Source organism: Callithrix jacchus, chromosome 7 (assembly GCF_049354715.1).
Source record: "Callithrix jacchus isolate 240 chromosome 7, calJac240_pri, whole genome shotgun sequence".
NCBI lineage: Eukaryota > Metazoa > Chordata > Mammalia > Primates > Cebidae > Callithrix > Callithrix jacchus.
Genome location: NC_133508.1, coordinates 132226651 through 132239936, shown reverse-complemented (window position 1 = coordinate 132239936; position 13286 = coordinate 132226651).

The following is a 13286-nucleotide window of genomic DNA, read 5'->3' as shown; positions in this document are numbered from 1 at the left end:
AGCTCTGGGGACTGGTATCCTTCCACTGACTTTGACACTGGTGAGAACACTGATTATGTGATTCACCTGGCCTTAAACCAACCCACATGAACATACTTCTCAGGACATCTAGAGTCGAAGTCAAGAGCCTCTCTGAGAACGCTTGGCAGCCCATGCTGTTCTAAGGCTGGAGCAGACTGCTTTTGTCAATTCCAGACAAAGGAGACTACATGGGTTGACTGGGTCATACATATGCAGAGTCAAACCCCTGCAGTTCGCTCTGTCCGGAATAGACAACTTTCATCTCGGGTGTTAGAAAGCAGACCTGTTTCAGGGTTTGGGGAAGGTAGTTCGATATGAACTAGGTCCTCTCTAATTATTTTTACTGTATGCGACTTATTCCTAGAAACAATGGAAGAATATTTATGTTCGAACATTTTGTCTATTTTTTGTCAATTGTTGTTTGTCTACAGTTTTAAAGTAGGTAAAAAAAGAGCTCAACGTAAATATATTATTAATACTGAATTATGCTTGATGTCCACTGCCGTAAGATTATATTTAATTGTGTATACAATCTATTACTTATGTATTGTCCTGCTCCTGATGAGAAAACAGACTCAGAAAGATTACAAAATTTCCCTGGGTCACAAATCTAGTGAGGAGTCGAATAAGAATTAGAAACCAGTTTCTTTTGGCCTTCAAGAAAGCTTATCTTATACCATTAGATCAAACTGAATGACAGTACTTTTGCTAGAATAAATGTCAGAGTGTGGGTCTAGATTGATTTTCCAAGAAAATATTGTGTCACTTCAATAGTATTTCAAACTTTTAAATTTCAAACTCGTTTTAAACATTCTACCTTTTTTGTGATTGTCATTGATCTACTGGATTGTTTGACATTTTCTTTATGATCTATTGGAGTTCTTTACATATTTTGAATGAGTCCATTTTTTTTGTTGTTGTTAGAACAACTCAGAAAAAATAAAATTCCTGTTTATTGTTGGACAACATTGTTTCACACATACATCAAACAGGCCAAATAAATAAATAAACAGCAACTTCATAGACAAAAAAAGGAAAAAAAGGAAACCTTTTAATCTTTGGCCTTTAAACCATCTCATACAAACCAACTACTTATAGTACAGCCAAGTACATATACGACAAAGGTACTGGAATGCTCGGAATACGATTGTTTTTCTGTTGTCGTTTTCGCTTTTTTTTTTTTTTACAAGGTTTTTTTTTTTCCTCCTTTGAGATTCTAATGAACACGGCCACACCACAAGTAAAGTCAGAAGTAGGACAGAGAACACTCCGAAGCCTGGTTTGGTCATCCGAGATCATTAAAAATGACTGACCCTAACAATAGGTACAAAAATATATAATGTGAATAAAAAATACAAACAAACAAATTTCCTTCTTAAAGTACTTTTAAGAAAAAAAGCAGGGCCTTGGAAGTTTTGGTTCTTTTTTTCTCCCCTGTTGCAAATTCTCATGGTTTGGGTTGGGTAGTGGAGAGTGCGGCGTGTCATCTGCGGCTGGCACTGCCCGCGGTGGGCGGGCGGGCCGGCCTCTCTACTCGAAGGTGACCATGTTTAGATTCTGAGACCGGAAGTGGAGGGTGAATAGGTCACGGCGGCCTTTGTTTTTGTTTTTGTTTTATTTTAACTTTTCCTTTTTTGCTGTCTAATCATCCCCGTGGGTCTTCTGCTTCTTGGTATCGGTATCATCCTCATCATCCTCATCATCTTCACCTGCCCGCTTGCCCGTAGCAGACTCAGCTTCCTCATCTTCATCTCCATCCTCCTCCTCACCATCACCTTCTTCTTCCTCCTCCTCGTCCTCCCCACCTTCTTCCTCTTCTTCATCTACCTCACTGTAGGCCTCCTGCTCCCCATTTTCCTCATTCGCATTCCCGTTAGCAGAGGCATCTCTTCCATTTTCCGCCTCTTCCACAACTTCCTTCTTCTCCTTCAAGTCCTTGGTGATTTCGGAGCTGGTGTCTACCGCTGCCTCTGACATGGTGGGGCCCGCCGGTGATTCGATGCGGGGGATTAAAAAGAAAGGGAGATTTCAAGGACTCTGGCGATAAAGCTGCCGGAGTCTGCGAGGGCGAAGGAGGCGCGCGGCGGAGGCGAGCAAGGAGTCGGACAAGGAACAATGCAAAGACGGCTTTTCAGAGCAGCCAGTTGTTTTATATATATATATATATATAACATATATATATCGCGCCATTGCACTCCAGCCTGGGTAACAAGAGCGAAACTCCGTCTCAAAAAAAAAAAATTATATACATACAATATCATTTATAATTATTTGCAGCATGCATAATACCGCAAATAATGATTCTTGGAAGTACAATCTAATTGATTTCTTATTGAGGTGAGTGCTACAATATCTAGTCTAAGAAATAATTTCCTATGTCAAGTTCATGAAAATAATTTCCATTTTTCCTTTACAAGGTTTCTAATTTTAACATTCACATCTTAATTTAAGTGTATGGTAGAAAGTGGTTGTTACTATTAATTTTAAAATAGGAAATATTATTCCACTCAAGAATTTTCTTTTGAAAAGTCTTTCACTTCCCGGATGAAGGGCATTGGTGTCTTTGTTTTTAAAAAATTTACATAACTGTACATATGTGTGCATATTGTTTGAATCTGTATTCTTTTACTTTGATATATTTATGTATACTTACACTTGTACCATAGTTTTTATTTTTATTTATTTATTTTTTCTGCAACCTCTGCCTACCAGTCCAAGCGATTCTCTTCCCTCAGCCTCCAGAGTAGCTGAGACTACATGCATGCACCAACACGACCAGCTAATTTTTCTATTTTTAGCAGAGACGAGGTTTCATCATGTTGACCAGGATGGTCTGGATTACTTGACCTTGTGATTCACCTGCCTCAGCCTCCCCAAGTTCTGAGGTTGAGCGCATGAGCCACCTCTCCTGGCCATAGTTTTAAAATTATTGTAACTCTAAAATGAGTTTTGAAATACAGCAGAGTAAGTCCACCTACTTTTTCAAGACCAACTTGCTTATTCTAGATTATTTGATTTTCAAATACATTTTGAAATTGGCTTTTAAATTTCTCTAAAAGTTCCTATTAGAAATATTAATCAGAATTATGTTGATTTGATATCCTCACAAAATTGAGTCTTCCAATTCATGAACATAATATATATAGTTCTCTATTTAGTCTACTTTAATTTCTCTCACCAACAGCTTTTAGGAGCTTTGTACCTGCTGCATTATATGTATTCGTGTATTTCATGTGTCACAGATCATTTAAAAAGTTTTCAATTTTACCAAATGCTTTTTCTGCGTATGTCAAGGTAATCATACAGTCTTTCTCTTTTGTACTGATAATGTAGAGATTACATTGGGTTTTTGGAAAATATAAAAAAGATTTATGGAATCAAGCTGTGACAGTTTTTAAATAATTTATACTGTTTTTACAACTATATTGAGATATAACTTACATGCAAATTTGCACATAATTAAACTGTATAAATTTAAAAGCTTCAATGTAAGTGTACATCTGTAATCAAGATAGTAAATATAGGCTGAGCACAGTGGCTCATGCCTGTAATCTCAACACTTTGGGAGGCCAAGGCAGGTGGATTACTTGATCTCGGGAGTTGAAAACAAATGTGGGAAACATGGTGAAACCAGATCTTAAAAAAAAAACAACAGAAAATAAGTCAGGCATGGCATAATGTGCCTATAGTCCCAGCTACTTTGGAGGATGAGTTGGGAGGATGGTTTCAGCCCAGGAGACAGAAGTTGCATTTAGCCAAGATTGTGCCTCTGCACTCCAGTCTGGGTGACAGAACAACACCTTGTCTAAGAAAAAAAAAAAGATAGTGGATACATCTACCACTTCCAAAGTGTCCTTGTGTTCATAGTAACTCCTCCTTCACCTTTCTTACCCACAGACAGCCACTGGTTGGTGTTCTGTCATAATAGATTAATTTAAATTTTCTAAAGTTTTCTATAAATGGAATTATACACTATGTATGCATTTTTGGTTTATATATTTATACATTTCGGTATTTTGGTTTATTTTTTTCATTCAGAATAATTATTTTGAGATGTAGCCATGTTGTCAGGTATATTAATAGATCACTCTACTATACTGCAGGCATTAAAAAGTCTGCATTCTTTTCGTTTCCATAAGACTCCCCTACTTCAGGCCCTATCCCTCCAATGATCAGGACAGTCCTCTCTCCAGTCTCATCCCTCCAATGGACGAACAAATGTCCAAAACAGTTCTGCAGAGAAAGCATTCTCATGTCCACAAACTGTATTGGAAAAAACGGATAACCATAAGCCAAAAAAAGAAAAGAAAAAAAATCCACAACCAATGCTAGCAAGGTTATGGAGAAAAATAACACTTTTATATGGTTGGTGGGAGTGTAAGTTAGTACAACCTTTGTTAGAGATAGTGTGGCAATTCCTCAAAGATCTAAAGGCAAAAATACCATTTGACCCAGCAATCCTATTACTGGGTATACACTCAAAGGAATATAAATCATTCTATTATAAAGATACATGCATATGTATGTTCATTATGGCAATATTCACAATACCAAAGACAGGGAATCAACCTAACTGCCCATCAATGATAAACTGGATAAAGAAAAGTGGTACATATACATCATGGACTACTATGCAGCCATAAAAAGGAATGAAATCATATCCTTTTTATCCTTTGCAGGGACATGGTTGAAGTTAGAAGCCATTATCCTCAGCAAACTAATCCAGGAACAGAAAACCAAACACAGCATGTTTTCATTTATAAGTGGTAGCTGAGGGATGAGAACACATGGAAACATTGGGGGAACAACACACACTGGGGCCTGTCAGAAGTGAGGGGTAGGAGGTGAGGAGAGGGAGAGCATCAGGAAGGGTAGCTAATAGATGTTGGCCTTCATAACTAGGTGATGAGATGATCTGTGTAGCAAACCACCATGGTACATGTTTACCTGTGTAACAAACCTGCACATCCTGCATATGTTCTGCTGAACTTAAAATAAAAGTTGAAGAAAAAAATAAAAAAGATTTTTAAAAATCCACTTAAACCTCCAAACTTTCACTGCAATTAAATCAAAATTAATTACAGAACTGAATGTAAACTGCAAAACTAGAAAATTTACAGTAGAATGCATAAGAGAAAATCTTCATGATGTGGAGTTAGGCAAAGTATTCTTAGTTATCACATCAACAAAACTATTAAAGAAAACATTGGCTAATTCAACTTTATACAAATTAAAAATTCTTAGTCAGCACAAGATACTATTAACAGAGTAAAAAGACAAGCTACAGATTGGGAGAAAAATGTGAAAATCACTAATGTGACAAAGAACTTGCGTGATGGTGAATTGTGTGTGTCACTGTGACTGAGTCCCAGGTTGCCAGAATATTTGTTCCTATGTTATTCTGGGTGTGTATGGGAGTGGGGTTATGGATGACGTTAACACTGGAATAGGCAGACTACGTGAAGCAGAATACCCTCCCTAAGGTGAGTGGTCTCATCCAATCAACCAAAGGCCATATAAAGATCTAAAGGCAAAAATACCATTTGACCCAGCAATCCTATTACTGGGTATACACTCAAAGGCCAGAGAAGTCAAAGGCCTAAGAAGAAGAAAATACTTTCCTGGGTATCTGGCTTTCTGTCTTGGGAATTTCAGTTTCCAGAATCTCATGCTCAAATTTGGGAATTTCGGTTTCCAGAATCTCATGTTCAAATGTGTGTGTGTGTGTGTGTGTGTGTGTGTGTGTACACATATGGATATGGCATATCCATATATACACATACACATATGTACATGCCATATACATATATATACATATATTAAAATATATGTACACACACACACATACACACACACTTCATAAGTAAGAAGGTTATATTGTTTTTGTAAAGCTCAGTCATTCGTTGACAATTGTTGAAGCTGGCCACTGATTATGGTGATGTTTTAGTATATGATTCTGTCTCCTTTTTTATACTATCGATATTCTGCATTTGAAGAAGTGGGATAGAGTAATAGCTGAATTTCTCTACATACACTTCAAAGCCCTAGGCATTAACACAGAGTCAAAAATACCACCCATAATCCTGCCCCCAACCAGGGCTAGGAAACACTGTGGACCTCAGGTAATTTTATTTAGCTGGGTTTGGGAGTCACACAACAGCAGAGGGAGCAGAAAACACTATACAAATAGAGACCAGCATAGCAGGGAGGGTCTGTTCATGACAGAACACATGACAGAACACATCTTCAGACACCAAGTGTGGAGAAACACAGAACATGGTTGAGACCTGGTGGATCAGAACCCTGCCACTGGGGAATTGAAAGGTAGCGGCTCCATGGTGCAGAGGACCAGAGGGGCCAATCTTTGAAGAGAAGAATTGCCGGGACCCGGGAGGCCTCAACAAAGGAAGCATCCTCTGGAGACTTGTGATGAAGAGAATGAATGAATTAACTGGCAGAGATGAAAGGTCCTGGTAGAAAAAAATAGAATCCCACAATGAGAGCACGCATGCCTGTCCCCAAAACCAGACAGTATTTCCTAAAATCGCAAGAAAAACTCATTTTTGGCAAGTACTGTATATGCATTTTAGATCTTTCCTCGCTTCTTGTGTGGGCATTTAGTGTTATAAATTTCCTTCTAGACACAGCTATCCATGTATCAAGACGGTAGGAAAATTTCACTAATCATGCAAAACTCAGCGAGACCTGATTCCCTCATGAGGACTCTGTTAAGGATAAATTCCACTCAACAAGTGATGCTTTAGACACACTTTTGAACAGCTCATGTGCATCAACCTATTTAATTGTAGATTTAAACCAAAAACCAAGGTGGGAACAGGTGGGACACATAGGCTGTCACTTTATGTTTGGGTTGAAATAACAAATAAGAAGTGGCAGGTAAAGAAGTTAGAGAAGAGGAAAACAATGTCTTTGATTGTCAGAGTGGTACAAATTTGAAGTTGAAAGATATAATTTAAAATTTACAAACCAAACAGCAGAAGTGTGTCAAGTTAAAAGGGGATTCATGATGTCAAAACCTTTTTAGTTCAATGTTAAACAGGAGCTATACAACCCTTCCTAAATAACAAACAAAAGGCACATACATACACACAAACACAAAAAGAAAACTAATAACATCAATGAAGAAATACAGTAAATACAATCTACCATATATGGTAAATATAGACTAAAATATGGAAGAGTTAGAATATAAAGAGGAAAATAAGAATGTTTTTATTAATCTATATTCATAGCTACCAAAACCAATCACAATAATAAAAGTTTAAAACATTATATGTAAAAAATCCACTAGTCCAGAGGGATAGGCAAAAAAAACCTTTTAATTAAACAGATTTAAAAACTTACACATTTTAACGAATGGACTAAAATTAATTTTGGATGAAAGTTAAGATTGGGGCAGGGAATAGTGTTTTTCACAATAGAACGCCAGCAAAAACAAAGTAAAATTAATTTTGGTTAAACATTAAAATTTGGGCAGGGATATTCTTTGTTACAAAGAATGCCAGCAAAAATAAGTATATAGTAAAATTTTGAGAAAGAAAATGTCCAGGATTCATTGATTTTTTTGAAGGGTTTTTTGTGTCTCTATCTCCTTCAGTTCTGCTCTGATCTTAGTTATTTCTTGCCTTCTGCTAGCTTTTGAATTTGTTTGACCTTGCTCATCTAGTTCTTTTAATTGTGGCTATTAGGGTGTTGATTTTAGATCTTTCCTTATTTCTCATGTGGGCATTTTGTGCTATAAATTCCTTTCTAGACACTGCTTTAAATGTGTCCCAGAGATTCTGGTATGTTGTGTCTTCATTCTCATTGGCTTTGATGAACATCTCTATTTCTGACTTCATTTCATTATTTATCCAGTAGTCATTCAGGAGCAGGTTGTTCAGTTTCCATGTAGCTGGGCAGTTTCCAGTGAGTTTCTTAATCCTGAGTTCTAATTTGATTGCACTGTGGTCTGAGAGACTGGTTGTTATGATTTCCATTCTTTTGCATTTGCTGAGGACTGATTTACTTCCAATTATGTGGTCAATTTTAGAGTAAGTGCAATGTGGTGCTGAGAAGAATGAATATTCTGTAGATTTGGGGTGGAGAGTTCTGTAGATGTCTATTAGGTCCACTTGGTCCAGACCTGAGTTCAAGTCCTGGATATCCTTGTTCATTTTCTGTCTCGTTGATCTGTCTAATATTGACAGTGGATTGTTAAAGTCTCCCAGTATTATTGTGTGGGAGCCTAAGTCTCTTTGCAGGTCATTAAGAACTTGATTTATGTATCTGGGTGCCTCTATATTGGGTACATATATATTTAGAATAGTTAGCTCTTCTTGTTGCATTGATCCCTTTACCATTATGTAATGCCCTTCTTTGTCTCTTTTGATTTTTATTGGTTTAAAGTTCATTTTATTGGAGATTAGGATTGCAACTCCTGCTTTTTTTTGTTCTCCATTTGCTTGGTAAATCTTCCTCCATTCCTTTATTTTGAGTCTATGTGTGTCTTTACACATGTGATGGGTCTCCTGAATATAGCACACTGATGGGTCTTGACTCTTTATCCAATTTGTCAGTCTGTCTTTTGATTGGAGCAATTAGCCCCATCAAAATATTAACATTGAAAGTTAAATTAAATAGCAACATTTAAGGTTAATATCATTATGGGTGAATTTGATCCTGCCATTTGGATACTAGTTGGTTGTTTTGCTTGTTAGTTGACGCAGTTTCTTCATTGTGTCAATGGTCTTTACCATTTGGTACATTTTTGCAGTGCTGGTTCTGGTTGTTCCTTTCCATGTTTAGTGCTTCCTTCAGGAGCTCTTGTAAGGCAGGCCTGGGGTGACAAAGTCTCTCAAGAATTTCTTGTCCGCAAATGATTTTATTTCTCCTTTACTTTTGAAGCTTAGTTTGGCTGGATATGAAATTCCGGATGTGATTCCTCAAGAATCTAGAAATAGAAATACAATTTGACCCAGAAATCCTATTACTGGGTATATATCCAAAGGATTATAAATCATTCTATTGTAACATACATGCACATGTATGTTCATTGTGGCACTGTTTACAATAGCAAAAACTTGGAACCAACCCAAATGTTCATCAGTGATAGACTAGATAAAGAAAATGTGGCACACATACACTGTGGAATACTATGCAGCCATAAAAAAGAATGAATTCATGTCCTTTGCAGGGACATGGATGAAGCTGGAAACTATCATTCTCAGCAAACTGACACAAAAACAGAAAACTAAACACCCTATGTTATCACTCATAAGTGGGTACTGAGCAATGAGAACACATGGACACCGGGAGGGGAACATCACCCACTGGGGTCTTTAGCGGGGAGGGATGGGGGAGGGATAGCAGAGGATGGGGGTTGGGGAGGGATAATATTAGGAGAAATATCTAATATAGGTGACAGAGGGATGAATGCAGCAAACCACCATGGCATGTGTATCCCTATGTAACAATCCTGTAAGACCTGCACACGTACCCCAGAATTTAAAGTATAATAATAATAAAAAAGAAAATGTCCAATGTACGAATGTAAACATAATAACTGACCCAGGCAAGGATGATTGATGATAAAATATTCAGAGGAAGATTGTTAGAATATAAAATATTTATACTGTCCCAAACCACTTTCCAAATTAATTACAAATAAGGTGTCTTTACAAGCAACAGAGCTCCCAGACCCCTCCTTAACCAAGTGACCATCCTAGTATCACAATGATAAGGATGGACACACTGGGCCTTCTCTGCTGATGGGCTGAGGTGGGAAGTTCACAGCATTGACTGCAGTGTTTCTGGCAAAATGTTTAGGCTGAGTTTAATCATGAGGATATTTTCAGATGACTTCAGAATGCAGAACTTTGAGTCAGACAGCTGACCTGTCCTCTACAAACAAGTCCGTGTCACCACCATCAATGAAAACAACAAAAAGACAAAAAGATGTCTGGGGCTCAAAATGACTAAAGAAGCATAAGCCACATAGTCTTTTTACTCTTTTTGAACCCAAAATATCTCTTTTCTGTTTTGTTGTGTTCTTGGTGGTGACATGGACTGTTTGAAGGAGACAGGTCAGTTGCCCTGTTCAATTTCTACATTCTACAGTTGTCTGAAGATTACCTCCTATGAAATTCAGGCTAAACATTTTCAGCAAGAACATGGCATTGTTCATACTCTACCCTGACAGAGTCCTGGGTGACATGCTGTCTGCTGCCAGAGGTTCTGGACCTCTGTTCTCTACAGGATGGGAATTTAGATTACCTGGGCTAAGGCCTGTCAATGCTGTTTGTCCATCTGGGAATTGATCTCCTTAGGTATTCATCACAATTGGAGGGGGATGGACTGTGGCTTCTCAGATCAAAGAAGCCTAGTCGACTGAAATCATCAAGAGCATTCCGTGGTCTAAAATTCAATCCTCAGCGAAGGATCCCTGCAGTGTCGTTGTGTTTAAACTTGAACTTACTATGCTGCTTTAGTTTTTTCATCAAGGGGAAAAGCTACTTTTTTATGTGACATCCTTTCATCCTTTCCATCCTTACAGCAGTATTAGGTATCTGTAGGAAAGAGAGAGAAAAAAATAAAATGAGCCTTTTTGTCAGGTCCTCCTGAAGGCTGAGCCTGGAGGGATTGCTGAGTGATACTACCCCAGGGGCAAACCGATCTCCTCTAGGAGCATGAGCTGAGGAGTGAGCCTTAGGCTGGCTAAATGGGGAAGTGTCATCCACAAGTGAGAAGAAAACACCCCTGAACTTCCCTGATCTTCTAGCCAGCCTGGGGTGCGGGATATAGGGACCCTATCTATGCCCAACTAGCAGCCGGGAACATCAGCCTCTTTCCTCCTGTTCCCCTCTGTCTGGAACAGAGTGATGGCTTTTCCTCCCAGTGAGGATGTCTCAGCATCAATCATGCATGCTTAAGCACTGAGGGCTGTAGAAGGAGAGGTCCCTTTGCAGAGAGACTCACCACCTTACAACTCCCTGTCCCAGTCTTCTAGGCAGGAGAGGGAGTGCCATGGGAAGAACTCTGGATATAAGAAGCAGCAGGAACCTCAGACAACATCCACGTCCACTTCCACCTTTTAAAACCAAGGAGTAGTGATGCCACTGGAGTAAGACTGAAATAAGGCCACAGAACTTGCTATTGACAGCCCAGGAAATAGTACCCACAAACTAAGGCCCTTTCAATAAAGACTGGAGGAAGTGAGAGGAAAGGCTTCAATCTGGAGGTCTCAACAGTCACAAGAAGCTGTTGGGTTATCTTGTCTAGGATAGAAATAAGTTTTACAAAGAAATATAATGTCACTGCTGCTTGTTTGGTTGGTTAAAAATAAAAAATAAAGAAAAAAACAAATAAAAGTATTCCTCCAAAGGGCATTAGGAAAGAAAGAAAGAAAATTTTTTTAAAAAAGAGGCTCAAAATGGTGTTAGCAAAGACAGAGCGAGGACCATAACCAGGACCCAACTTATTTTCTCTAATGTCCTGAAGTTCATTCCACACCTGGTTAAACCTTAAGGCATTTCTAGAAATATTCTCAATATCTAGACCAACTGGAGGCCTGAATGTGGCCAATGATTTGACACCCTTGTGTGTTGTCTGCTGAGCTTTCAAGTGCATCACCTTCCAGCTGTGGAGGGTTCTTCATCACAACGGAGGGCTCTAAAACTAGCTCTGAAAAATAAAACATCAGCATCCGTGATCTTACTGTGACTTTCTCTTCCACCCAAAGGACATCAAATCAGGAATGTGGCCTTGGACAAGAAAGTCCAAAGGGCAAGAGGAAGTCAATAGAATATTTTCTTTTTTGTTGATCTTTCTTACATTACTCAGTAATGACAAGTTTGCCAGGAGGTAAAGGCACTCCCAATTCACAAAAATATTTAAGAAACACAAATAGCTTTCTGGTAGATAAGGCGAAAGCAAGGAAATCACACTGTATATAGGCTGTGCTTTGGGGAGGGAAGAGATTATAAAAGTGAAAGTTAAATCAGAGCTGAGTTCAAACAGGAGATGGGGACAGAAGGCCTGGTAGGGTGGTAGCCCTTGGGACACAGAGGTGAGACCAGACAGAGGTTACAGCAGCTGATGACTGAAAATAACTGGAGAAGACTAAACCTGGAGAATTTACAAAACTTGTACCACTATATATGATCTATTGATATATATACACCCTATGTAGCCTACGCGCCAAATACACATAATATATGACAAACAATATCAATGCATATAAATGTATATATTAATCTAATTAAAAAATATTATACAGGGATTAGAGGAATATTGGATGTAACAGGATAATGACTATTCCGGTCCATTGATATTGGAAGAAAAAATTACAAATATGAGAAGAATGAGAAAGAAAAGGTGTGGAGAGCAACAAATGACCTGTTAGACAGCAGGGAGAAGTCACCAGGTGAAGAAAAATATGAATGAGACTAAAGGCATTCACCCTTTTCTCTTACCTAGAGCCTGGTTCATGCTCTGGACTTCAGGGAAAGTGAACAAGAGACAGTGTCTGAGCCAGTAGGGTGAGTCTTGGCTGGGGGTGTGAGAATCCATAGAGAAGCAAAGGAGATTCTTTTCTGGTGGGAAGAAATCAGTTTAAATAAGATATCACGGCACATGTCAGGTGCTGCGTATCCCCGATACCTGCTGAGTGCCTTCTGTGTGTCCTCTCCACGGACCCAGATGGTGCTCATTATCTCACATGACCCTCCCTCCTCCTGAGGACAAGGGTCCCCTCATTCCTCAGCCGAGGGCATCTCCTGACAGATGAGCACCAGGCAGCCCCAGGGGCTCCAGGGGGAGATATTGAGTGGGACAGAGAGTGAGAATGAACACGACCCAGGGTTTTAAGGAAATCTGAGCAGAAGTGGATCCCTGTGAGATGGAAACTGAGGACATGGCCGTGGACATGAGTGGAGATGATGAACTAAATGCAGTTTCATAAAAGACACTGATGCGAACACTTTCCATGTGGAAGTTGCCCTTCATTTTCAAAAAGAGCAGAGAAAAAGCAGAAGCAGCAGCTGGACATGTCAGGAGACTGGCTGTGCGCCCAGGATTTACACTATTACTGAACGTACCTCATAGGTTGTTACTGAAAGTGCCTGATAGGCAAAAATTGGCTTCATGAGGGATGGGAAAGAAGAGAAAGATAACAGGCAGAGGAGTATGTGTGAGAAAAGAAAGGAAGAGGGGTCTCTAGAAAGCCTAGATCTTCACAATTGCTCTACCTCAGATGAAACAACACT